The 20,335-nt window shown below is 38.7% G+C and overlaps 1 protein-coding gene across 1 annotated transcript in view; it reads right to left on the bottom strand.

Annotated features, from left to right (window-relative positions):
- Window positions 1–20,335, bottom strand: part of Nlg2 (Neuroligin 2) — a 1,033,488-nt gene that overhangs the window by 466,562 nt on the left and 546,591 nt on the right. The window lies entirely within an intron of this gene.

Raw genomic sequence — 20,335 nt, 5'->3', positions numbered from 1 at the left:
AATGAAATTGGTGACATTTGAAAGAAAAACTCAAATATTTTTGTGCATGTCAACAATGGACACCAATATCAGCAATGGACAAAAATGAACGAAATCAAACATAGAAACTGAAATAAATTCACTCCTGACAACAATGGACGATGCGGGTTCATTGTTGGATATTTAGCAGGCAACCAGGTTACATGTGAATGTAAAAAAAAGGTAAAGTGCTCCCCTGTGCTTAGCACCACGCCATTAAGGCGTATACATGTGAATGTTTTCCTTTAAAATTGTGTTGTTATTACAGAAGATTTAAGAACGTAGTTGGTGTGTTTTAGAATATCATTACACGCAGAGTTTGGTGAACGTGTTGGTATGTTTTATCATTCCACGCAGAGTTTGGTTAAGGTCTTCTACAATTGGCCGCCGAGGTCACCTTACTTGCCGGTCAGTGACTTTTTTATGGGGTTACATAAAAGATTGTGTCTATGTAACCCCATTGCCTCAAAAACCTGCAAGAACTGCAAATTCGCATCACTTCTGCAATCCAGTCCATCCCTGTGGATATGTTGGAGCGTGTGTGGTATGAATGGGAATATTGCCTTTATGTCTGCAGGGCCACTCGTGGGGGCCACATTCAATGTCTATGAGTTGTAAAATAAAATATTTGAGTTTTTCTTTTAAATGTCACCAATTTCATTTAAATACGATTATCCAAAGCCACGTAATACCACTTTAAAGTATGACAGTATATTTATGGACACGCTGTACATTTTTTGCGGTTAATAGAATTGTATAATATGAAATTAATAATTTTAATAAACATATAATGATATTGTGCGGATCCACAGGACCGTCACACACTTTTGACTAATAGCACGACGAGGATGAGTGATGATATGGTGAAATTGATGGACACTCATGTAGAATATCCATGCCCAGTCCGGGGTTCTAACCGGGACCTCTGGCGTCGTAGATGGATAGAGATATCAAATGAAATCGTCGTTCACTTCGCGATCTATTTGAGGGCCCACTACCACACACAAATTACGGTTGTACGTGTACTACTGGGCTTCGAGCGTATATCCTTTGTCTTTACTGTTCGAGCGTTATTCACTCGAGGGAAGAAGCTCTCAATTCCGTACGCTATCTAGCGTCGTCCGTGCGAACTATTTGGCACTCGAACGAAATCCTCTCACTGCAGCACTCTAAATGTTGTGTTGATTGATTGATTGAATTGGTGCTTCAAGTCCACTTTATGCACAGTAAGGCTAATCGAGACTTGACCTACAGTTTAAAGTGGGATCCGAACCACTATATGCCTCCACCGGGTATCGAACTAGGGACCCCTTGATTACAAGGCGACGACGCTACCACTGCGCCATTGGAGAGGCACTGTTGTGTTGATACATACAAGTGTTGATTCAGATGTGTTGATCATTTCTCACTATGCTTACCAAATTAGTCTAAATAAAACACTGCATGTTCTTTATTGCGGTATACATTACTTCTGGCGATACTGTACGTAAATAGTGTAGTTCAGTGTTCTTAAAATCGTGCACATAAATAATTTCTCCTTAACACATCACATTGTAATAATGAGATGCTGGGAGAAGGTAAATACCTCTCTCGCAATTTGCAACCGAATGCCTAGACAAGACACTCCATCTATCTCTCTGTGTTACCTTTGACATCAACGCGACAGACCTCAGCAGGTCGATAGAACGTATGGGTGGGCAGCTAAAGGAGAAAGGTTAACTTGAATGGGAAGAGAAGCCAGCACGACAGTTGGAGAAGCCAAGGATGGCGTTCATCACATATTCATGCAGGTGTATTTAGGAGAAAGGAACGGAACTACATTTTGCGAAATCAAGCTCTGTTAGCAGAAGTTTAAAGTGGATTAATTTCGCACCGCTAGGCAACGCAAGTTGACATTTAATGTGGAAATGGTACAATGTTGGATTTTCTCTCAGAGAATATACGACAATCAAAAAGGCAGTGTTTAACATAGAGTTCTGAAATAGACTGCAGGATACCTGTGTTGTAATAATGAATGAAATATTCAACGAGTTTTTTTTTAAAAAAAATATTAATCCCATTCACGGTTCGGTTCTTTTCCAAACTCAGCTCTAGATGAAAAGGAGATTTGTAGTGGAGATTAGTGTTATAGGAAAGTGTGTACAGTTTTATTTCCCCATCACATTCAATCCATTACGAAGAAAGGAAGAACATAAGCACGAGAGAGACAGAAAGAGAGAGAGATAGAGAGACAGAGAGAGGGAGAGAGAAAGGAGAAATTACACACAAAGAGACAAGAGAGATAGTCATGAAAATAGTTATATTGTATTTTTTGTAGCTTCCGAATCTCTATAGGATGAACCTTAGATGGTCATGTCCCCTTGTATACAAGGCAACATCGTTAGTCACTACTCCCCGCAGTGTGGATGGGGTTACATTCTGGAAGACGGCCACAGCAAAAGAGAGAGAGACAACTGAGATAAGAACAAAGTTAACTAGAGAGACAGAGGGAGGTGAGAGATGATATGTGTCTTAGAAATTACGATAACAAAGACAGAAAGAGTGATATTGAAAATTAAATAAAATGAGAGTAATATAATTAAAGGGAAGAAGAGGAAACGAAAACGAAAAACAGAAAACGAAAAACAGAGAACGAGAAAGAGGAAGAGAATGTGAAGGGGGAAAAATAAAAACAAGCGAAGGAGAAAGGATGGGGAAAGATGATATGATCCATATTTTTATGTGACGTCACCAGTAGAAAATATGTCACTAATATATTTATTTTTGTGAAATAAAGCGTAATTTCCTTGTTATTATATGTAATAATGCACCTTGTTTGTAATGTATATCTTTTGTTCATTGTATTTTATGCTACATTATGGGTAATTTAATGTATCTTTATATTTGAGAGAGTGCACTATACGAATTTGTATTTCTAAACATGCGTAGATGTCAGTTTTCTTGGTAGCATCTTTTTGTAAATAGTGAGTGATTCATCTGTACTTGAATCTGTGTTCTCGAAATAGTATAAAAGCGAGGATGTAGCGTAAGAAATATCACACTTTCGCCACGGATCGACGAAGCTTTTAAACTTAAAAGGAACTCCTCTGTGTTGTGCATACATCTTGGTATGGTAGTTCGGGGCGCAAGCTAGGCCTATGTGAACATAGGTACGCCGATAGCCATGCATTGATGATATGCACAATACTGCAACCATTCTACGTCAAATAATAAAGTCAGCCTAAGGATTAATTTGGAAATAAAAGGCTAAAGAGCAAATATTGGCTCAGTTATCATTGCATATCTCTTGGTGTGGTAGTTCGGGGCGCAAGCTAGGTCTATGTGATCATAGGCTTGCCGATAGCCACGCATTGAATTTATGCGTTTCAGTTGAGTCAATTCATCGACAAAGCAAAATCCTCGCCTTCGTCTCAAGTATATTCGCATTACAATTGCCATAAATAAAGAATAAAACTTTTAGTGTATATGTGGTTCTATTTCTCTGTTCTGTGAATATTGTCTTTGCCTAACACTATTTCTGTAAATGAAAGGAGTCTGTGTACTTCACCGAGTCTCATCTTCCAGAACAGAGTATTATTAAGTCATTATTAATAAATATAATAATACGCTTAATAGATAAATAATACCTGAAATAAATCCGATGAACGTGTCAAAGATGAGTAAAAATACATATCAATCCCAAAAATGCAGGTATTAGGAGACAGAGAAAGAACGAAATGAGGGAAACAACAACAAAACAGGGAGACAGGCAGATAGAGAGAAGGTAGAAAAAAAGAGTTTTAAAAGTATTCTTGTAGCAGTAATAAGCATACTTCATTCCCCGATGATTATAGAATCGACGGTCTAGAATTTTGCAGCCCCATTTCATAAAAGCGAAAGGCATATTTTAGGTAGTCGTCAAGCTTTCATACCCTTCTATTACCTAACGTAAGCTTGGTCCATTTCCAATCGTCTCAGCAGTTGTTGGACAACCACGTTTTCTGATTTGCTGTATGAATATGTTGATATAAAGCGGCAAACTTTCAACGACAATCTGGAAATTCAAGAGTATGTCCACGTTCGCTTATCTTTATTTTCTAACCTAATAGATGGAGGTAGAACGACGTGCACAATTCCTAACAAAAGGTGATTAATACGTACTGGAAGATAGTTCACAAGTGCTAAAATTTTCTAAGTATAAGAATGAAACGACTCCTTTAAACACGTAATAGAAAAAATGAGAGAGAGAGAGAGAGAGAGAGAGAGAGAGAGAGAGAGAGAAATAAAGGGAATAAAATACAAGGGGTAATAAAGTGGAAATAGAAACAAAGAAGGGGAGCAAGATAAAATGGGAAGAGGGAGTAGTGAAAGATGAAAAGACCGATAGAGTAAAAGAAAAATGAAGGAAATGAAAATAAAAAACTGAATTTGATTTTGAGTTTTTAAGTCTACTTTCATGTATGGAAGGCTAATCGGGACTAGACCTACAGTTTAAAGTGGGATCCGAACCACTATCTGCCTCCACCGGGTCTCAAGCCCAGGATCCCTTGAGTAGAAGGCGATAACGTTATCACTACGCCATCGAGGAGGCAATATGAAAGAAATAAGTTTAGATGTACAGAGAAAAGAGAGAAAGGGAAAAGTAAAGGTTAAAGAGATACGAGTGTAAGAGATCGAGAAGAAAGGAAAGAGGAGAGTAAAACAAAACAAAGATACAGAGACACGGAGAAAGAATTCGTACTTTTCAACAGTGGGAAGAACGCTATCACAACAAAACGAAAAGATACACTATTCATTTAAGATGATCACATCCAAATGGAATGCATTCTTAGAAGGAAAAGCGCCTGATGCTTAGGCAACCCAATCTACTGTACTGATAGATGGGTTGCATAAGATTTAGGATACAATTAACTGAAACTAAAGCTTGTTTGTAGACAGGTTCTGGAATACATATCAATTTCTGAACATCTTAGGCCATATTGTTTCCTTACCAAAAACTTAACAGTTGTGTCCATCCTTCTGACTATATGTCGGTCACAAACTGCGAGAGCTACAAGACGAAGCTGGTAAATTTATAGACCTAACAGATAATAACTTGAAGGAAAATTATTTCTCCGTCCGGCAGTCTGTCTGACTGACAACAACGATATCAAGGTATCTGTCGATATTGCGGAAACTAACATGTGTGAAAATGAAATATATATATATATATATATATATATATATATATTACTGCTGCTATATCTTCGGCACTGGCCAATGCTGAAATATGAAATATAGCTTCTTGGAATTAATGTGAATTTTTATTTCGACGCAACATTCATAACCTCTTTCATGAATTGAAGACGAGTTGCAAACTTATTTCACTTTAGAGTAACTTAGAGGTATTTCTGTTAAGCTACTCTCAGGTTATTCCCAATTCATCGCCTCTTCAGTTGTGGTGGAGTACTTAGCACAGCGTGCTACGACCACACAGTGCCCGGGTTCGAATCCCTGCCAGATCATGAGTGATCTTTGTGAGTGCTCCTTCATCAGTATCATGATGTCGATCTCATAACTCATACTCATCGTCGTGACTGGCCAAAGGTGGCAGAAAGTGACGCAAAATAACCTACTTCAGTCAATAGATCTGGTCAGCTACATCATTCATTGCTGAAATTCCGCGACAGTGTGAGATTTACTCCATTTGTAAACAAGAAATGCTAGAAAATGCCGAGAAAGGCATTCACATTGAGAGCAATAATATTTTATGATAAGTTTCCCCAATTACAGAAGAAACAACAGCAGCTCGCAAAAGTTGCCGTGATCCGAAATAGTTTTCACAGGCAATCGCTGCTTGGGATAACGGTGATCCATCATTTTCCACCTCCGTATCCTCTACCCCTTGCTCCTTCTCCCACTCCTTGGCAACCCTGTCTCTCTCTGTCTGTCTCTCTCTCCCTCTCGAGGCGAGAGGATGACCAGAGATGCTGGAGAAATCCTACGAAGCCACGCTCTCCAAAGGGGAAAATTCCTACGCTAACATGATTTATTACGAAGCAAATCGGAGGCTGTAGTGCCTTCCGCGGATAAATCCATCATTAAGCGGTAGTGAGGCGAGATGCCGCATACCCGCTTAAGGATGCTGCCTCCAGAAATCTCCCATTACGCGATTCCTTACATGTTGTTCCATGAATTCTTTCCAAGCCATTTATCCCGTTATGGGCAAACAGAAATTTGCATGCGGGGATGTTTTAATGAGTGTTGGATCGGAGTCTTGGCCATGTACTGTAATGGGATAATCACTCTGCCATCTGTTGGCGGTTTAGTTACAGTGGGCGTGAAGCCATAATCCATTTGATGGACTCTAACGAGTAGTCGTTTTGAAACTTTCTCTATTATCTCGTAACAGCGCTTCTCATTAATGCTGTCTGCATGCTCGTTCTTGCCTTGGCGTCTTCTGTCTGTGCCTTTGTAGTCAACAGCTGCCAGTTTCGATTCTTATACTACAGACTTATGCAGCCGAGTTCGGTACAAACCGGAAATACGTCACATCAATTCGTAGGTTTTGTGAGAGAGCAGAAACAAATGTAACGTTGACACGTTATTTTATCCAAAGAAAGTTATTTAAATCAAACACAAAAAAAAAAAATGATCACAAGAAGACCCGCAGCATTCACGTGACGCCTCTCAGGGATAATCTCTGATCGTTCGATGATCAAATAAAAGCAAGGTCAAGTTTTCACAAAGAAAATGAAGTATATATTACTTAGCAAAATAAATACTTATGTGTATAAATAGATTGGAGTCAAAGAAATAACAGCTTCTTACAATTCAGCTTGACCACAATTTTTTCACAAGCTTTTTCAAGCTCAAAACCAGAAACTAAAGTCAAAACACAGTCATAATTCCCAGGGCAGCAGGTCTTGCAAGATATATATATATATATATATATATATATATATATATATATATATATATATATATATATATATATATATATATATGCCTTCCCGATGGCGCAGTGAAAGCGTCGTCGCCTTGTAATCAAGGGGTCCTGGGTTCGATTCCCGGTGGAGGCACATAGTGGTTCGGATTCCAGTTTAAACTGTAGGTCCACTCCCGATTAGCCTTACTGTGCATAAAATGGACTTAAAACACCAAATCTATCCAAGATATGTATATACAGGTCAGTTACTATCCGGACAATATCAGTGACATTGTGAATATTAAATAACACAAGAATCACATTCTAAATAACAGAGATTACGATTAATAACAATAAACACTTGTAGAATGAGAAAGGAAATTAACAACAATATAAATTGATCGAAGGAGAAAGGACGTGTGACCGTGCAGATTTATCGAAGTTACATAACTGGGCGTTGGCTCGAAAAGAAAGTCTAGAAGGACGAATTAAATAAGATGACATATTGAGTGCACATGCACTTGTCCGAAACTCAACACACATGATTCACAAAGAGTCCTTACCTCCCCCTGGCTACCAAGGCTAAGGTTAACGTGAGGATTCAGGACAGGAAGTTGTGGTGACTTAGTGTTGTTAAGCTTAGAGAATTGACCTTGAATATTAAAAAGGCATGAACTTGAAAAGTTATATCTCTCTGATATTTGTTACTTAAAAATGGACAAGTGACCATGAACCTCCCCCCCCCCTCAAGACCTGAGCGGACAGATGCTATCAAAAATGGGCTGAGAGTTATGACAAGGCAGTAGAATCAGTTACACATTGTGGATTTTAGGGATCGTTATCCTGTGTGTTGTCTGTGAATTCTGTGTGTCTGTTGCTGCTGTTCGATTATCCCCTACTCTGGACTTTGACTTGGGAGAGGGTTAGATATTATTACCTCTCTAAGTACAATGATACTTAGAAGGTGTTCATGACTTATACTTAGGGTTAAGATCGAGTTACAACTTACGATAGATAGCTAGAAAGTTACCATTATGTTTAACCAATCAGAATAATCCACTTTAAATTATAATCGAGTATCCGTTGTGCTCTGCCCCTACTCTGAATATTATCCCTAGTAACGTTACTTACGCCCCCCCCCCCCCAAATAGCGTTAAAGCAACTATATCGGATTTCTTAGATTTTCTCCCGCCTGGCCCTTCTATGCCCTTGCTTAGCAACAGCTCTGCTTCTGCGTCGTCTGTTGGAGCATATAGGTCGCAACATGGGGTCCAGCGTTGCAACGCTTTTCCAGTTCCACGAATTCACGCGATAACATTCCGAGGGTGATAGCGTGCTTCTGATATTGTTCCTCTTGTGTTTGCTATCACAGTGTTGTTCTGTGTTTTCGTTAGTTTCTTGTTGCATTGTTATTACAATGTTACATTTTTATTTTCTTTATTTATTATTTATTGTTGTGTTGTGGAATGCATGAAATGAGCGCGTGGGAAATGGAATATTTAAAGAAGCAACATAAAGGAGGCAATGTGCTCATCATTGGGCGAACTGAGGATTATGTTAAATGTGTAGGTATGCCTATTTCCGGGCAAAGGAAGCAAGAGAGGGGATCGAAGCAGTGAGAAATGCCACGCAAATTAGATCTGAAACTATAACCTTTCAAGTTAAGTCCCAATATGCGTAGATCACTGCGGGGCACCTCCTATTACGTCATCCTCCCCAACACTCTACAACTTACTGGTCTGGCCTTGAGAGCACCAATTCAGCAAAATTAAGCTAAAACAAATATGACAAACAATTTTTACTGTGCAGCCTGACAGTGCCAGCACATTTTATTTAATCCGGCCTTTGAAAATGCGTGCGGTGTGCAGATCGTAAACTATGGCATTAAGTACGCGCGTTAAGGTTTCTAACGAAGAGAAACTGCAGGGCAAATGACTTGATTTTCTGAATGCGACACCGAGCAGTGGCTTGGTTCTTTTAAAAGCCGAGTGGGGTTTTTATCGTACAACAATCACTAAGTGAAGGCAATCTGATAACAGGCTTGCCTGTGTTCTTTTTAAAGCATTGAAATGTTCTTGCTCTTTACCCTTGGCTGCATATTTTTGAAATGCAAAATTAATCATGCCGGATCCAACGAAATCCGCAATCTGCTCTGGAAAGCCTCTTAGAGGACAGGCCAGAGAAATTGTTTACAATATTGCAACATATTTGTGAAATCAGAAGGAGTTGCATAAACTTAAGTATAATGTTGTCGAGTCCACAACCGCCGCCACGGAAGTATCTAAATGGATGGTTTCTCAGGTTTTGAAAGAAGGAAAAGAGTCGTTGCCGAAAGGTGACCTGGATTTCTGTACTCCGACACGTAGAAAACAGCCCAGGAAAAACCGAATATAAATTTCGTTAAAAATTTTCAGACCATTCCGCTCCCTCCAGGTTGCAACACTGCGAACCACGGACGCCGCGGGCAAGGGAGTGAGGAAATGTGGAGTGAGATGCACAACAACTATTTGCAGCGTCTTGTTTTTAAACTTGTTAAGCTATAGATATATTGATCACCATTAAAACCAAGCAGGACTTAAATATCAACTTGGAAAAGTTTCAACTCCGAGGAAAAGAATGATAAGAGAACGATTGGTCTTGAAAAATACAATAATTGTACAGAGGATATTATCAGGAGAGAAATGTATGCACAAAAATCCTATATTTTATGGTAGCATTATTCGAGTATCGTTTGTTTCCAAAGTTGGTCAACAGCTTTCATCAAAGCTTTGCTGTTTCAATGGCAACTTCAGGTTATTTGATGTTTGTTATTTTCTTTGTAGCTTTGTAAATCAGTCAAAACATTTTCAGATATTCGACAACGCTGCTTGTACAAAATAGAGTTTCACAATTGTAATCGAACCCCACGCTCCTTGATTACAAGGGGATAGCTTTACGTTAACCATTGCATTATCCCAGAGGCCCTGAGCTGGATCCAATGGCTGTTCACATCTGTTGAAATTGACCAGTATAGATTCCGACCTTTGAGTTTCGGTTATTTAAATGCGTGAAGTAAGAATGAACTTACACAATGGAATTCTGAAAAATACACCCGATCATTAAAAGTGCTTTGACATACGTATATGTCAGCGGTAATTGTTGCACCACGTTCCAAAAAGTCGACTAGCAGTACACCTTCCCTATCCCAAAACACAGTAGACATAAGTTTTCTTGCAGACATGGTTTGCAAGCATTTTCTTGTTTTTTTTTGTTGTTTTTTTTGTTGAACTGATGTGTCCCCACTTCATGAACTGTTCTTTGTTTCACAATTAACGTGCTTAACCCAAGTCTCGTCCCCAGTAACAAAACGATCAATAAAGGAATCGCCGTCTTTGTTATAGGTCTCAAGGAATATCAAGGCGGTTACCATCCGCTGAGTTTTGTGTTCCTCTGTCAAAATTTTCGGAACCCATCTTGCACAAAACTTATGGTAGCCTAACTTTTGGGTCACAACTTCATAGAATAAGCTCCGTGAAATTTGCGGAAACTCAAACGAGAGCTCTGTTATCGTAAAATGGCGATTTTCACGAATCTTGTCATTGATGTTTGCGACCAGTTCATCTGTCACAATTCTAGGTCGCCCACTTCGGTCTTCATCGTGAACGTTTGTGCGGCCATCTTTAAACATGAGGCACCAATGCCTCAATCCACTTTCACTCATCACATCTTTACCGTAAACTTCACACAGTTGTCGATGAGAATGGCAATCGGTTTAGTGTCTTTCGACAACAAAGATCGTATGATCGATCTCACTTTACAACTGGCGGGATTTTCAATCGGAGCAGTCATGTTAACAATGTATTATGAACAGAGCAGAAGCGACACGAACTTCGCACGTACACAGCTGGATGCGCACTGAACGGGCGGAAGTCCCTGCACAAAATGGCGGGGTTCGCCCCACCCCTAGCGGCACCCCAAAACGAGAGTGACTTTCTGGATAGCCCTCGTATATCTAACTTCACTTCGCATTTCTTATATGTCACTACTGCAAAACGCATCCCTTGTGTTCGGCTGGTGCGAAAACGAAATGCGTAGCGAATGCGCAAACGCGTACTGCATTTGATTTGTTTAACTTACCGTGGCAACAGCTAAGATTCAAATAGAAGGAATGACGCATATCTGGTTTGTGCCGAACTCGGCTGAACAAGTCTGTAAATGCCGCTTCTACTGGCGACTGCCTTCAGAGATGTTTCTACCCGCCAATTGTATTTGAATATTTATGCTCAAGCAGATAGCAACGTGAACGTTCCAGATGCATCAGCTCTCTTGCAACAAAGTTACCAAGCGTTGCTTGTTGCTGTGTTTGAGCCTTGGTAGGAAGTTCAATGAGCCAAGGTCCTTCGACCGCTATTTTTCTCCGTGCTCATAAAAGTTCACTTGTAACAGATCACTTTAATCCTCACGATTACAACCCCGCGTCCGAATCTGCAAGCACGCCGTTACGTCGCTCCCCGCCTCTTTCCTCTGCCTTCGAAGTCGTCCGAATCGAGAAGTTCCCGAGTATTATACGAGTAGTTGCCACTTCTCCCGTCAGGTGTCAGCTCGAACGTCAGCCATCACACTCTAGGGAGTAGGCACACAATGCTTAAGCAGAAGGTAGATGCCAACAAGACATTATAATATTTTGAACATATTTACTACTTAAATTGAAACTGTAACGTGATTTCTGCTTTTATATTTTTTCAAAATACAATGTTATCGATCAAATATCCAAGTATCACCGTGTTTAAGATCGACTATGCAGTAAGAGTCGCCTCTACAAAGTGTAAGTTGCAATACGGCTACGGAGCGTAACGCTACAGCGAGTTGAAGTGCACTTGTGAGCCTTCCACCTCTAACTTCCACCTACGAACGGTGCTTTTGGTGACACCAGTTGCCGATTCGGACATGACCTATACGTTTACTGTAGGTTTAGCTTGGCAACATTGAATGTCTCCGATTCTCGTTTGTTTGGTACTGCGAGTATTGTTCGGCACCTTGAAACACGACAGTTAACGATGACAGCCGAATACAATTGAACCGATCTTTAATCCATTGCTTGCTATGATGCAGGAAAAAAATATTTTGTTTCGGGTGTAAAGAAAAGACTATATTAGCAATATCGATTCCCACTGACAACCACATACCCAGCTACAAAATAAAGGCCTATACAATGAATCAGTACAGTAGTGGCACAGCGCTTAAGGCTCAAATCACGACTAAAATTTCACTGCAAAGTGCAAAGTACCATTTCATAGTACCACTGACCAAATTCAACATTGAGATATGAATGTGGTAGAGCTCCATCCTGCCAAGAAAAAGTATTTGCCTGAATTTTCATCCAATTTCATATCGACGACGAAACGTATGCTGAACAATTATTAACGATTTAAACATATAAAAACTATACCATGAAGAAAGTCCTTCAATGGCTGTCAAAACCATAGTGGTGGCATCTAGCGGCGTGATATGAACAATATGAGCTTTCATTCAGTTATCACTTTGGTGTTGTAAACGCGGGATATGTTACCCTTTGAAAACATTGAATCATTTTGAATTTTCCTGTATATATGTTGGTTTTAAAATAACGCTAAGGAGATGAACTATGGCTTATGAAAATCTAAGCAAAAAATAATTTCTGTGCTTGTAAAACAGTAGTTATAAACCAAATACCGAGTATTCCGTAACAATAGTTACAGCAGCTTTGTTGAAGCAGACGTATGAGCAGCCCGTCTGGCATTATCCTCTCTTTGGCCTTTTTCATTAGAACCGTCCAGGGCTTTGATATTGGAACTCGCCACGCATAACCAGGAAGATTGATGAACTAACGGCTCGACCAGAAAAGCCGTCAGGCCGGGGCCAAAGTGAGAGATAATTTGTCATACGTGGATCGGAGTGAAAGAGGTTATCCCACCTTCAGCAATTTACCAATATTGTCCAGCATGGCGGGAATTACAGGATGCCTGTAACTGATTAGTACTATTACAGTGGGTTAAATTATTTTACACTTCCTACACGCAACTGTAACACAAATCCCGCCCTTACATGTGGAACGTCACTGACCCTGCGGAAAGGAAGTACTAAGGCACATATATCATACTCACGACTTATACAGAGTGACACCAAGATTATTATAATTATAGAGATAGGGAAAATTGCTTATTTTGTTGTGGCCTAAGTATGGTATAAAATGAATGTATCCACGTAGCCTGCTACCAAAATCTTTGAGGCAGTGTTACAATACACAGATATAAAAGAATGCCATAGAAATTGACACATAAATCGAGTACACACATGTACATTTTCTGCTATCAGTTGCTTTCTTAATCCAATTAAAGTTTCTCGTTTTAGGTAATGATGATAATAGAAAAATAATGATAACAGAAGAAAACTATAGTTTTAATAATGGTCTGTTCTGTTTTTTTTTAGTTCGTGGAAAGAATATTGTTTCATACATTTTGCCTTCTATGCTCACTCTGCAATAGTAAAGTAGTTAGTAGTTAGCTCTAATGTTTTATTACTTCAACAGGAAACGACATGTAAAGCACTGACTAAACCTAGTGGTGTGTCGTAATTGTGCGATATAACCCAAAGATTGTGGTTATGCCTTATTTGTTACGCAATAAGTTCTGTAATTTTCATTTCTTGTGTGTTCTTTTCTTTAGTAAAACTGTGTTGAAAGGTGGAGGATAATGTTACAATTAATCTATATATTCTTATTCTTTTTTGGTATTGGTACTGCCTCGAATAGCAGATCTTGTGTTACATTTGCGTGTGAAAAGTGAAATTCAAACGCTTTAAACATCAGACCTTTCCCACGCCTGGGAAATGATAGCATGCCAACCTTTAGACTGCCGGGCGGGTTTACGGAAGTAACCCCTATTCCGCCGAGGCTTTTCCGAGCGATTTTTAAATTGTTACACTTATTTCGGAAAACGTTATAACTCGTACACTATTGGACCAATCTGCTTCAGGTAAGTTTTGTTTTGAAGCTAAGTCACCAGGGCATGAAACTGTGTACAATTCAGAACGCCAAAGTGAAAACCATGGCGTGGGGTGGGCCGTGCCTCCCAATATTCCATGAAAAATAATAAAAATCTGTACTTAGCCCCATCTTTCCCAACTCCTATTGGAAAAGGACGCAAACTTTCGCCTTCCTTTCATAGAATGTACCTTTCGTAATGAAATAAAAGTTGTTTATGTTCCTAGCTTGAACACAAAATGTAATAGTCAAAAATGTTGAAGTCTGCAAGCACAGTTCGAAAAACAAGATTCAATGACTCGAACACTTGACCTGGGCTTATTGAAAGAGGAAAAAGTGCTCGAACCATAACGAAGGCTTTTTCCAGAAAGCCTGTTAGTATTTCCACCACAATACTGTATAAAAGTATGAAGGTGCAAATAGTATGGGAATTGTAACTAATTTTTCTTTGTCACCTTTCGGTGGCAACGGCTACGAGAGCCTCATTTTGGGTGTCACCAGGTGACACCGGCGGTATGAAGGATTTATAAACATGAACAACAAAATATCCCGAATTATAATATAATCAGGCTAGAAGTCAGATGTAACCAAACATATTCTTGCATTAATATAATTGTATTATTTTGACTATTATGAACTGTTCATAAACATAGAAGCACCCCCAAAACGCGCATTATAGCACTTTGGAAAGATATTATGTTGTATGTAGTACTTAGTACAACTCTTGTACAATAATCTGCATAAATATAAGAGACCAGCTCCTGAAATACCTGTTCCCCTGTGTATTTCATAACACTACGGCAATTACAGAATTTCCTATTAAAGTCAGCTCATCGCCGTAACGTTAGGCCACACACATAACATATTACTGTATTTCAGGATCTAGGTATTCCATTTGTATTTCTTTAATACATACACACACAATCATATGTTACCTAGGGTTAGAAAGTATAGTCACTACCTTCTTAGCAATGTATAATATTATTTGTAACATTCTAAAGAAAGAAAATATCACTGTGAACATAAGGATGTACTATTAACATACGAGAGCCGTACCGAAAGTAATACAAAAGTGGTCATAATCTCTTTATTAACTGCTGTAGATCATTCAAATTGCACATGTAGTTGGAGTGACTCTTCCTCTATACAAGTGTTTCAGAATCTTTGTCTTCCTTGCAGGTGAATAATGGATTCCAAGAAGAAGCAACGTGCTGTCATCGAGTTCTTGATGAAGGAGGGGTGCTGGCTGTCCGACATCCACAGAAGGCTACAGAATGTACGGAGATGACACCATTGACAAGAGCAATGTGCACAAGTGGATGAAGAAGTTTACAGAAGGGGAAACCAGCATTGAAGACAAACCGGGCAGTGGGAGACCATCAACTGCAACCACAAACACGAATCGTCAGCGAGTGAATGAGTTGATTCTCGCGGACAGACGTGTCACAATCCGTTAGCTTGCGGAACAACTGAACTGTGGTCATCATGCCATACAGAAGATGGTGGAAAGCTTGGGGTATCGGAAAGTGTGTGCAAAGTGGGTACCTCGGCAGTTGATACGCGAGTTCAAGGAGAGAAGAGTGGAAGTCTGCTCTGATCTGCTTGAAGCGTTCGAAGCAAATGAAGACACTTTTCCCGATATGGTGACAGGGGATGAAACGTGGGCGTATCTTTATGATCCAGAAACAAAGAATCGGTCCGAGGAAAGCGGCACACCTCTTCTCCAAGGCCTAAGAGGTTCAAGAGCCAGTGATCAGAAAAGAAAGTGATGGTGACTGCTTTTTGGGAGGACAAGGGTTTCATTCTCCTTGCTTTCCTGGAACTCGGTCGTACCATCAACAGCGAGCAGTACATTGAGACACTCCATAAGCTTAGAGAAGCCATTAGGAGGAAGAGACCGCACAAGAATCTGAAAGCGATCTACATTCACCATGACAATGCGCGACCACACACATCTTTGGCAACAAATCAGGTGATCGGCAAATGGGGCTGGTCCGTGGTCCCCCATCAACCATACAGCCCAGATCTGGTACCCTCCGACTTCTACTTGTTTGGTCCAATGAAGGACAGTCTTCGGAGACAACGATTTGATGACACAGACGAGGTGAAAGTGGCTATGAAAAAGTGAATACAACACAGTGCATACCGGACATTTTTCAAAGAGGATTCGAGAGTTGGGTTCAACGATGGCGCAAAAGCATCGCTTTAAATGGAGACTATCTTGAGTAGCTGGTTTGTATAGAGGAAGAGTCACTCCAACTACATGTTGTAATTTGAACGATCTACATCAATTAATAAAGAGGTTATGACAACTTTTGCATTACTTTCTGTACGACCTTAGTATTTCAACAATAACTTAGTTTTGATTACAGAAAGATTATAAAGTCGGGTAATTTGATATAAATTACATTTACAAATAGCAAATGTGTTTTAGTGCATATTCAATACCTGATGTATTTTGAAGTTTACTGTTGGTCGTACATTTTATACACTTTTCTATAATAAACGTGTTCAATTTTCTGTTGTGTAGTACCGAAATGTATGCACATGCTGGGCAGATATTCCAAATGTTGCGAGAAAAACTAAACATCTCGGTAAGTCGTCAGTCTATTGTTCACAAAAGCAATGAAGCGGAAGGAATTGTCTTAACATTGTTCAGAGGCGGAAAACCAGGAACAATTACTTTCAGTATTGGGCAAGAGAATTGAATATGCCGTTATGTAGATGCATATTGTTCAATAATAGGATGGGAATTAATTTTCGTCGGACCATCCGAAGCCAACCGACTGGGTGGAAAGTTTAATTTTCCCAAGACCCGCCACCACGTCTTCGTAATCCTCTAAAGAAACTACAAAGGGAAGAACCTAGATCTCTGACAAGTAAGCCTATTACAGTAAAGACATAAAAAGACTAGAGAATATTGGGTACCTACCTTGCCATCGAACGATGACAGCGGTAGGATATGAAGGGGAAATTATGTGCAACGTACGTCACGTGAGACTAGAGAGATATAAAATTCAGAATCTCTCTCTCTTACTGCCTTGATACATTCAACATCCTTTCTAAAGCATATAAAATAGGGGTAGTGGAAATACATTTTCTGGCCTGGTCTATTTTTCAGGTTTCTCTTCTGACCTCATGCCACGAAGAATTTCCTTGAGAGGTTATATATAGTGCTGCCATCTTTAGGTGAAAAGAGTAGTCGACTGATTAAGAGACTGCAGAGTGCAGCTGTGTCCATGAATCACTTGTTGAAGGACATTTTAAAGAAGATAGCTTAATATTAGTTTGCTTGCGATACATTGTTCTATACTTTATTACTAACAACGTACTTGATACACAATTATTTGTACACTAATTACAAGCAAATATTTGTTAAAATAACTTCTCTAACACAATTACTATTACACCAATCACTGTTAAATAAGCAAAAAATTTACAAATGTAATCTGTTTTAGACCTATCACGGCTAAGTCATACAAATGTAACGAAGTAACATACATAACTAACTAACTAACTAACTCTCTAGGCTTCTTAAGCCCGAAGGTTCATGGCTGCAGCAACACAGGCCTTCCATTTGTCCCTATCTTGAGCAAGATCTATATACACTTTTCCATCCCTACCGATTTCCCTTAGGTCCATCTCAACGTTGTCCCTCCATCTTCGCCTTGGCCTTCCTACAGGTCTCCTACCATCAGGTTTCCCAACAAGAATCCTGTAAACTCCTCTTTCCTCTCCCATTCGTGCCACATGGCCTGCCCACCTAAGTCTTCTTGATTTAATTATTCTAATAATATCTGGACATGAATACAAATTATGTAACCTTCTCCACTCACCTGTCTCCTCATCCCTTTTAGGTCCAAAGATTTTCCTAAGGATCTCATTTTCAAATACTCTCAATTTATGTTCCTCTTTCAATGTAAGGGACCAAGTTTCACACCCATATAATACTATAGGCAAAATTACTGTTTTGTATATTTTAACTTTTAGTTTCTTAGATATTAAACGAGAAGACAAAAGTTTATGAAGAGAGAAGTAACATGTATTTCTTGAATTAAGCCTACTTTTTATTTCCTCTTTAATATAATTTTCATTTGTTAATATTACTCCTAAGTATTTGAATTTGGAAACTGGTTCAAACGAGTTGTTATCAATAATTAGATTTTGATTATTACCTAACACTTGGTTTCGGCCTGTTATGATATATTTAGTTTTCTCTTTGTTAACTTCCAAACCTATCTCTTTAGCAGTTTTGAAAAATATTTTAGTATTATTCTTAATTGTATTTATATCATCCCCTAATAAGTCTACATCATCTGCATATGCTAACAACTGAGTCATACCATTTAATTTTAGACCTTCGTTAGTTTCGTTTACCTTCCTAACAGCATATTCTAAGGCAAAATTAAAGAGCAATGGAGATAATGCATCTCCTTGTTTTAACCCATCATGAATTGTACATTTGTCAGACACATTAATATCCACACGAATTTTACTTTCTGTTTCACTGGTGCATATTTTTATCATATAAATAACATACATTACATTAGATATTGATTTAATAGTACAGTAAAACCTCGTTAATCCAGAATAATGGGGGGATAAGTTTACCGGTTTAACGAAAGTCCGGATTAACTGAAATAACCTAAAAGAACAGTAGAACAGTAGTAAAACTCCGTTCATAGCAACAAAACACTTTGATTATGGTGTATTCAAAGGGAATAGGCCTAAATACACTATACAGTACAGTACAAAGTCTGCGGGAAACAGAATTTCATCAGTGGTTGACTGTCTTTTCTTTGGGAAGTTCTCTTGTTGACTTCTAGCCACATTTAAAACCTTGCATTCTGCTTTTTTACCTGTAAGGCTTATATGGGTCCGGAATAACGAGGTTTTACTGTATTATTAATGAAACAACTTGAATTACAATACCTGTGCACTTTTATATGTATTGTCAAAGCAACCACAATAGCTTTAACACAACAGCTTTGATTGCAGGGGTTACCAATTTTATGTACAAACAAGGATGAATCTGTGCAAATAAGGGTACAAATCCTCAAAATAATAATACTAATAATAACGCATAAAAGGGCCTGTTTTTGTGTGATTTTAGGCCTGTGTTCTGACATTTGAGGCTAATTTTAAGGTCACGGATGAGTGATGATTAAACCAAAATGATGCTACTTTCTTTTGAAATGAGGAGTTGCTATTTCTTGTGAAGACATTGATACGATCTGGAATTAGACGCGTTGTATTATTATACTATTAATATTAACTTAATAATACTCAGCGGTGAACGATGAGACTCAGTGAAGTACACAGACTCCTCTCAGGTACAGGGATAGTGTTAGGCAAAGACAATATTCACAGCACAGAGAAATAAATCCACATTACTGCAGTATATATAAACTGAAAGGTTTTATTCTTTATTTATCGCAATTATAATGCAAATATACTTGAAACGAAGGCGAGGATTTCCCTTTTTCGATGAATTGACTCAACGAAAATGCATGAACTCAATGCGTGGCTATCGGCATGCCTATCATCACATAGACCTAGCTTGCGCCCCGAACTACCACACCAAGAGATATGCAATGATAACTGAGCCAATATTTGCTCCTTAGCCTTTTATTTCCAAATTAATCTTTAGGCTAGCTTTATTATTTAACGTAGAATGGTAGCAGTATTGTGCATAGCATCGATGCATGGCTATCGGCGTACCTATGATCACATAGGCCTAGCTTGCGCCCCGAACTACCATACCAGGATGTATGCACAGCACCGTGGCGAAAAAGTGTGTCGATTCTTACGCGATATCCTCGCTTTTATACTATTTTCGAGAACACAGATTCAAGTATAGATGAATCACTCACTATCTACAAAAGGATACTATCAGCAAAACTGACATCTACACAGATTTAGAAATACAAATTCGTATAGTGCACTCTCGCAAACATGAAGATACATTAAACTACTCATAATAGAGCATAAAATACAATAAACATTAAACAATAGATATACATTACACATAAGGTGCAATATTACATATAATAGCACAACATATACGTGTCCTTTCATAAAAGTATAATATATCAGTGACATATTTTAAAGTTGTGACGTCACATAAAAATATGGATCATATCAACATATAGTATTTTATGCTAATTAAAGTATTATAATTCAATATGATTACACGATTCCATATAAGGAGATCTAAATACATAATAAACAAATATTTTACTTTATAATATAGGCTTTGGAAACGTACCGATATATTAACCAAAGCCCTAACTCTTATGAACATTGCATGTACTTCGCCTATATAACAACCAGTAGCGTATACTGAGTCCAAGATCTGGGCTATTTCACAATATCACGTGGTATTAGACTATGAATAGAAATACATTTGCCAACTCCTAAGAAATCAGGTT

This window comes from Lepisma saccharinum, chromosome 3, assembly GCF_977018435.1.
Source record: "Lepisma saccharinum chromosome 3, izLepSacc3.1, whole genome shotgun sequence".
Classification (NCBI taxonomy): Eukaryota; Metazoa; Arthropoda; class Insecta; order Zygentoma; family Lepismatidae; genus Lepisma; species Lepisma saccharinum.
Note: the sequence above shows the minus strand (reverse complement) of the source record. Positions and strands in the feature narration are given on the sequence as shown.